Source organism: Montipora foliosa, chromosome 3, assembly GCF_036669935.1.
Source record: "Montipora foliosa isolate CH-2021 chromosome 3, ASM3666993v2, whole genome shotgun sequence".
NCBI classification, from domain to species: Eukaryota; Metazoa; Cnidaria; class Anthozoa; order Scleractinia; family Acroporidae; genus Montipora; species Montipora foliosa.
The window spans coordinates 34368393-34375892 of NC_090871.1; the positions used below are offsets into that span (position 1 = coordinate 34368393).

At 42.0% G+C, this 7500-nt stretch overlaps 7 non-coding genes across 7 annotated transcripts; all 7 read right to left on the reverse strand.

Moving 5' to 3' along the window:
* Positions 1-821: 821 nt before the first annotated feature.
* On the reverse strand, positions 822-892 carry Trnag-gcc (transfer RNA glycine (anticodon GCC)). The gene has a single exon. It is a non-coding gene; the product is annotated as a tRNA-Gly (tRNA).
* Positions 893-1353: 461 nt separating this feature from the next.
* On the reverse strand, positions 1354-1425 carry Trnac-gca (transfer RNA cysteine (anticodon GCA)). Its single transcript has one exon. It is a non-coding gene; the product is annotated as a tRNA-Cys (tRNA).
* A 1747-nt stretch (positions 1426-3172) lies between these two features.
* Trnag-gcc (transfer RNA glycine (anticodon GCC)) lies at positions 3173-3243 on the reverse strand. Its single transcript has one exon. It is a non-coding gene; the product is annotated as a tRNA-Gly (tRNA).
* Positions 3244-3704: 461 nt separating this feature from the next.
* Positions 3705-3776, reverse strand: Trnac-gca (transfer RNA cysteine (anticodon GCA)). The gene has a single exon. It is a non-coding gene; the product is annotated as a tRNA-Cys (tRNA).
* Positions 3777-5523: 1747 nt separating this feature from the next.
* Trnag-gcc (transfer RNA glycine (anticodon GCC)) lies at positions 5524-5594 on the reverse strand. Its single transcript has one exon. It is a non-coding gene; the product is annotated as a tRNA-Gly (tRNA).
* Positions 5595-6055: 461 nt separating this feature from the next.
* Trnac-gca (transfer RNA cysteine (anticodon GCA)) lies at positions 6056-6127 on the reverse strand. Its single transcript has one exon. It is a non-coding gene; the product is annotated as a tRNA-Cys (tRNA).
* An 855-nt stretch (positions 6128-6982) lies between these two features.
* Positions 6983-7053, reverse strand: Trnag-gcc (transfer RNA glycine (anticodon GCC)). Its single transcript has one exon. It is a non-coding gene; the product is annotated as a tRNA-Gly (tRNA).
* Between the last annotated feature and the right edge of the window lie 447 nt (positions 7054-7500).

Here is a 7500-nt window from a genome sequence, read left to right on the forward strand (position 1 = left end):
CCCACCTCGTTATCTCTGCTAAAGTGAAAGAAGTAGAATAACTTTACGTTCTCGTTTGGCGATCGGAATTCATGATTTAAAAGGGTAACAACTTAAGAGTGATGTGAGAAAAAGCTTAGAAAGTTTCCTAAAGTTTTCAATGGTTTCTCTTGTAAAGACCAAGCACACTCTTGCTTTAGTTTTACGAATAAACCGAAAGATCGTTCGGCGGAAGAAAAATTAAGAGGCATGGTTTAAACTATTGAGTACAAGGAGTGTGATTTCTCATAATTTTGAGAGAGCAAACGATGCTGGGAATACAATCCGATGATATCGGCGATTCGACGTCAGGCTGAAAAAATCCCCGTACAGTGACATCCACCATTGCTGTGGCATAATTCTTAACGGGAATAAGAGTAGTTAAAAGGGCAGGATTTTCCTGCAATCTTTATACTCAACAATTTACAAGAACTCTTTCAACAACAAAACACGGAATGGAGTTCCAACGAGTATACGTGCCGTTGTTGCGATCTCTTGGGACCAGAAACATAAAGAAGCGATTCATTGTCCTGCAAAGAACGACCACAGATGCTGTTGGAGAATGTGAGAAACTTTTTAAGGCTTTTATCTTAGGTCATGGTTAAGCTTTTACCCAATTATAAATCGGTTTACTTCAGTAAGTAAGAGACACGGCAAAGTTACAGTTAAAGAAAAACACGAACAAGAACGAGATACGATTTAGTGGCAGAAGGATGATTGGTTTTCCGACGGGGATCTCTTCCGTTGTTGCAATTAAAGATGGGCAGAGGTTGGAGGAAATGGGAAGAAAGAAGGAATAGGTGTGTACTAGCCGGGAATCGAACCCGGGCCTCCCGCGTGGCATGCGAGAATTCTACCACTGAACCACCAGTGCTTGTTTGATTAAGTGCATGCTGACAATACAATCTGCAATACTGGATGACGATGGTTTCTGTCATTGCAGAGCACGATTATGCCAACCTGGCCTTGGCTTAAGTTTCCAAAGCGAGCAAGCTCTTAGAGCTGACTAAGAATGTTCTTATCGTAATGAAGGAGTACTGAGCCAAGTGCAAAGGATCCTGAAAAGTGCTGAAGGTATTGTCACGTCTGCTTCGTGAAGTTGCTGTAGATATTTGTTTTCAAAAATGGAAAATCAACTGATCTTTCACCCACCAAGACCTGCTGAGGCCTAGTAATACATTAGGAACAGTGATACGGACTGGCCAAGAATTCAACCCGACTAACCTGCGTGAGAGAACCGCTTTCTGCCATTAAACATTCTGTTGTAGCTGGAACGTCGTAAATAGGAGGATAGACCTTAGGGACGAGAAAACAACATTCAACTAAGACTGTTAAAGGGGGCAATCGGATTTGAACCGGTGACCTCTCGATCTGCAGTCGAATGCTCTACCACTGAGCTATGCCCCCAGTTGACGCTAAAGAAACGATTTCTGACGTGACTCCAACCTCGTTATCTCTGCTAAAGTGAAAGAAGTAGAATAACTTTACGTTCTCGTTTGGCGATCGGAATTCATGATTTAAAAGGGTAACAACTTAAGAGTGATGTGAGAAAAAGCTTAGAAAGTTTCCTAAAGTTTTCAATGGTTTCTCTTGTAAAGACAGGGCACACTCTTGCTTTAGTTTTACGAATAAACCGAAAGATCGTTCGGCGGAAGAAAAATTAAGAGGCATGGTTTAAACTATTGAGTACAAGGAGTGTGATTTCTCATAATTTTGAGAGAGCAAACGATGCTGGGAATACAATCCGATGATATCGGCGATTCGACGTCAGGCTGAAAAAATCCCCGTACAGTGACATTCACCATTGCTGTGGCATAATTCTTAACGGGAATAAGACTAGTTAAAAGGGCAGGATTTTTCTGCAATCTTTATACTCAACAATTTACAAGTACTCTTTCAACAACAAAACACGGAATGGAGTTCCAACGGGCATACGTGCCGTTGTTGCGATCTCTTGGGACCAGAAACATAAAGAAGCGATTCATTGTCCTGCAAAGAACGACCACAGATGCTGTTGGAGAATGTGAGAAACTTTTTAAGGCTTTTATCTTAGGTCATGGTTAAGCTTTTACCCAATTATAAATCGGTTTACTTCAGTAAGTAAGAGACACGGCAAAGTTACAGTTAAAGAAAAACACGAACAAGAACGAGATACGATTTAGTGGCAGAAGGATGATTGGTTTTCCGACGGGGATCTCTTCCGTTGTTGCAATTAAAGATGGGCAGAGGTTGGAGGAAATGGGAAGAAAGAAGGAATAGGTGTGCACTGACCAAGAATCGAACCCGGGCCTCCCGCCCCCAGTTGACGCTAAAGAAACGATTTCTGACGTGACTCCAACCTCGTTATCTCTGCTAAAGTGAAAGAAGTAGAATAACTTTACGTTCTCGTTTGGCGATCGGAATTCATGATTTAAAAGGGTAACAACTTAAGAGTGATGTGAGAAAAAGCTTAGAAAGTTTCCTAAGTTTTCAATGGTTTCTCTTGTAAAGACAGGGCACACTCTTGCTTTAGTTTTACGAATAAACCGAAAGATCGTTCGGCGGAAGAAAAATTAAGAGGCATGGTTTAAACTATTGAGTACAAGGAGTGTGATTTCTCATAATTTTGAGAGAGCAAACGATGCTGGGAATACAATCCGATGATATCGGCGATTCGACGTCAGGCTGAAAAAATCCCCGTACAGTGACATCCACCATTGCTGTGGCATAATTCTTAACGGGAATAAGACTAGTTAAAAGGGCAGGATTTTTCTGCAATCTTTATACTCAACAATTTACAAGAACTCTTTCAACAACAAAACACGGAATGGAGTTCCAACGAGCATACGTGCCGTTGTTGCGATCTCTTGGGACCAGAAACATAAAGAAGCGATTTATTGTCCTGCAAAGAACGACCACAGATGCTGTTGGAGAATGTGAGAAACTTTTTAAGGCTTTTATCTTAGGTCATGGTTAAGCCTTTACCCAATTATAAATCGGTTTACTTCAGTAAGTAAGAGACACGGCAAAGTTACAGTTAAAGAAAAACACGAACAAGAACGAGATACGATTTAGTGGCAGAAGGATAATTGGTTTTCCGACGGGGATCTCTTGCGTTGTTGCAATTAAAGATGGGCAGAGGTTGGAGGAAATGGGAAGAAAGAAGGAATAGGTGTGCACTGGCCGGGAATCGAACCCGGGCCTCCCGCGTGGCAGGCGAGAATTCTACCACTGAACCACCAGTGCTTGTTTGCTTAAGTGCAAGCTGACAATACAATGTGCAATACTGGATGACGATGGTTTCTGTCATTGCAGAGCACGATTATGCCAACCTGGCCTTGGCTTAAGTTTCCAAAGCGAGCGAGCTCTTAGAGCTGACTAAAAATGTTCTTATCGTAATGAAGGAGTACTGAGCCAAGTGCATAGGATCCTGGAAAGTGCTGAAGGTATTGTCACGTCTGCTTCGTGAAGTTGCTGTAGATATTTGTTTTCAAAAATGGAAAATCAACTGATCTTTCACCCACCAAGACCTCCTGAGGCCTAGTAATACATTAGGAACAGTGATACGGACTGGCCAAGAATCCAACCCGACTAACCTGCGTGAGAGAACCGCTTTTTGCCATTAAACATTCTGTTGTAGCTGGAACGTCGTAAATAGGAGGATAGACCTTAGGGACGAGAAAACAACATTCAACTAAGACTGTTAAAGGGGGCAATCGGATTTGAACCGGTGACCTCTCGATCTGCAGTCGAATGCTCTACCACTGAGCTATGCCCCCAGTTGACGCTAAAGAAAAGATTTCTGACGTGACTCCAACCTCGTTATCTCTGCTAAAGTGAAAGAAGTAGAATAACTTTACGTTCTTGTTTGGCGATCGGAATTCATGATTTAAAAGGGTAACAACTTAAGAGTGATGTGAGAAAAAGCTTAGAAAGTTTCCTAAAGTTTTCAATGGTTTCTCTTGTAAAGACCAAGCACACTCTTGCTTTAGTTTTACGAATAAACCGAAAGATCGTTCGGCGGAAGAAAAATTAACAGGCATGGTTTAAACTATTGAGTACAAGGAGTGTGATTTCTCATAATTTTGAGAGAGGAAACGATGCTGGGAATACAATCCGATGATATCGGCGATTCGACGTCAGGCTGAAAAAATCCCCGTACAGTGACATCCACCATTCCTGTGGCATAATTCTTAACGGGAATAAGACTAGTTAAAAGGGCAGGATTTTTCTGCAATCTTTATACTCAACAATTTACAAGTACTCTTTCAACAACAAAACACGGAATGGAGTTCCAACGGGCATACGTGCCGTTGTTGCGATCTCTTGGGACCAGAAACATAAAGAAGCGATTCATTGTCCTGCAAAGAACGACCACAGATGCTGTTGGAGAATGTGAGAAACTTTTTAAGGCTTTTATCTTAGGTCATGGTTAAGCTTTTACCCAATTATAAATCGGTTTACTTCAGTAAGTAAGAGACACGGCAAAGTTACAGTTAAAGAAAAACACGAACAAGAACGAGATACGATTTAGTGGCAGAAGGATGATTGGTTTTCCGACGGGGATCTCTTCCGTTGTTGCAATTAAAGATGGGCAGAGGTTGGAGGAAATGGGAAGAAAGAAGGAATAGGTGTGCACTGACCAAGAATCGAACCCGGGCCTCCCGCCCCCAGTTGACGCTAAAGAAACGATTTCTGACGTGACTCCAACCTCGTTATCTCTGCTAAAGTGAAAGAAGTAGAATAACTTTACGTTCTCGTTTGGCGATCGGAATTCATGATTTAAAAGGGTAACAACTTAAGAGTGATGTGAGAAAAAGCTTAGAAAGTTTCCTAAGTTTTCAATGGTTTCTCTTGTAAAGACAGGGCACACTCTTGCTTTAGTTTTACGAATAAACCGAAAGATCGTTCGGCGGAAGAAAAATTAAGAGGCATGGTTTAAACTATTGAGTACAAGGAGTGTGATTTCTCATAATTTTGAGAGAGCAAACGATGCTGGGAATACAATCCGATGATATCGGCGATTCGACGTCAGGCTGAAAAAATCCCCGTACAGTGACATCCACCATTGCTGTGGCATAATTCTTAACGGGAATAAGACTAGTTAAAAGGGCAGGATTTTTCTGCAATCTTTATACTCAACAATTTACAAGAACTCTTTCAACAACAAAACACGGAATGGAGTTCCAACGAGCATACGTGCCGTTGTTGCGATCTCTTGGGACCAGAAACATAAAGAAGCGATTTATTGTCCTGCAAAGAACGACCACAGATGCTGTTGGAGAATGTGAGAAACTTTTTAAGGCTTTTATCTTAGGTCATGGTTAAGCTTTTACCCAATTATAAATCGGTTTACTTCAGTAAGTAAGAGACACGGCAAAGTTACAGTTAAAGAAAAACACGAACAAGAACGAGATACGATTTAGTGGCAGAAGGATAATTGGTTTTCCGACGGGGATCTCTTCCGTTGTTGCAATTAAAGATGGGCAGAGGTTGGAGGAAATGGGAAGAAAGAAGGAATAGGTGTGCACTGGCCGGGAATCGAACCCGGGCCTCCCGCGTGGCAGGCGAGAATTCTACCACTGAACCACCAGTGCTTGTTTGCTTAAGTGCAAGCTGACAATACAATGTGCAATACTGGATGACGATGGTTTCTGTCATTGCAGAGCACGATTATGCCAACCTGGCCTTGGCTTAAGTTTCCAAAGCGAGCAAGCTCTTAGAGCTGACTAAAAATGTTCTTATCGTAATGAAGGAGTACTGAGCCAAGTGCATAGGATCCTGGAAAGTGCTGAAGGTATTGTCACGTCTGCTTCGTGAAGTTGCTGTAGATATTTGTTTTCAAAAATGGAAAATCAACTGATCTTTCACCCACCAAGACCTCCTGAGGCCTAGTAATACATTAGGAACAGTGATACGGACTGGCCAAGAATCCAACCCGACTAACCTGCGTGAGAGAACCGCTTTTTGCCATTAAACATTCTGTTGTAGCTGGAACGTCGTAAATAGGAGGATAGACCTTAGGGACGAGAAAACAACATTCAACTAAGACTGTTAAAGGGGGCAATCGGATTTGAACCGGTGACCTCTCGATCTGCAGTCGAATGCTCTACCACTGAGCTATGCCCCCAGTTGACGCTAAAGAAAAGATTTCTGACGTGACTCCAACCTCGTTATCTCTGCTAAAGTGAAAGAAGTAGAATAACTTTACGTTCTTGTTTGGCGATCGGAATTCATGATTTAAAAGGGTAACAACTTAAGAGTGATGTGAGAAAAAGCTTAGAAAGTTTCCTAAAGTTTTCAATGGTTTCTCTTGTAAAGACCAAGCACACTCTTGCTTTAGTTTTACGAATAAACCGAAAGATCGTTCGGCGGAAGAAAAATTAACAGGCATGGTTTAAACTATTGAGTACAAGGAGTGTGATTTCTCATAATTTTGAGAGAGGAAACGATGCTGGGAATACAATCCGATGATATCGGCGATTCGACGTCAGGCTGAAAAAATCCCCGTACAGTGACATCCACCATTCCTGTGGCATAATTCTTAACGGGAATAAGACTAGTTAAAAGGGCAGGATTTTTCTGCAATCTTTATACTCAACAATTTACAAGTACTCTTTCAACAACAAAACACGGAATGGAGTTCCAACGGGCATACGTGCCGTTGTTGCGATCTCTTGGGACCAGAAACATAAAGAAGCGATTCATTGTCCTGCAAAGAACGACCACAGATGCTGTTGGAGAATGTGAGAAACTTTTTAAGGCTTTTATCTTAGGTCATGGTTAAGCTTTTACCCAATTATAAATCGGTTTACTTCAGTAAGTAAGAGACACGGCAAAGTTACAGTTAAAGAAAAACACGAACAAGAACGAGATACGATTTAGTGGCAGAAGGATGATTGGTTTTCCGACGGGGATCTCTTCCGTTGTTGCAATTAAAGATGGGCAGAGGTTGGAGGAAATGGGAAGAAAGAAGGAATAGGTGTGCACTGGCCGGGAATCGAACCCGGGCCTCCCGCGTGGCAGGCGAGAATTCTACCACTGAACCACCAGTGCTTGTTTGATTAAGTGCAAGCTGACAATACAATCCGCAATACTGGATGACGATGGTTTCTGTCATTGCAGAGCACGATTATGCCAACCTGGCCTTGGCTTAAGTTTCCAAAGCGAGCAAGCTCTTAGAGCTGACTAAAAATGTTCTTATCGTAATGAAGGAGTACTGAGCCAAGTGCATAGGATCCTGGAAAGTGCTGAAGGTATTGTCACGTCTACTTCGTGAAGTTGCTGTAGATATTTGTTTTCAAAAATGGAAAATCAACTGATCTTTCACCCACCAAGACCTGCTGAGGCCTAGTAATACATTAGGAACAGTGATACGGACTGGCCAAGAATCCAACCCGACTAACCTGCGTGAGAGAACCGCTTTCTGCCATTAAACATTCTGTTGTAGCTGGAACGTCGTAAATAGGAGGATAGACCTTAGGGACGAGAAAACAACATTCA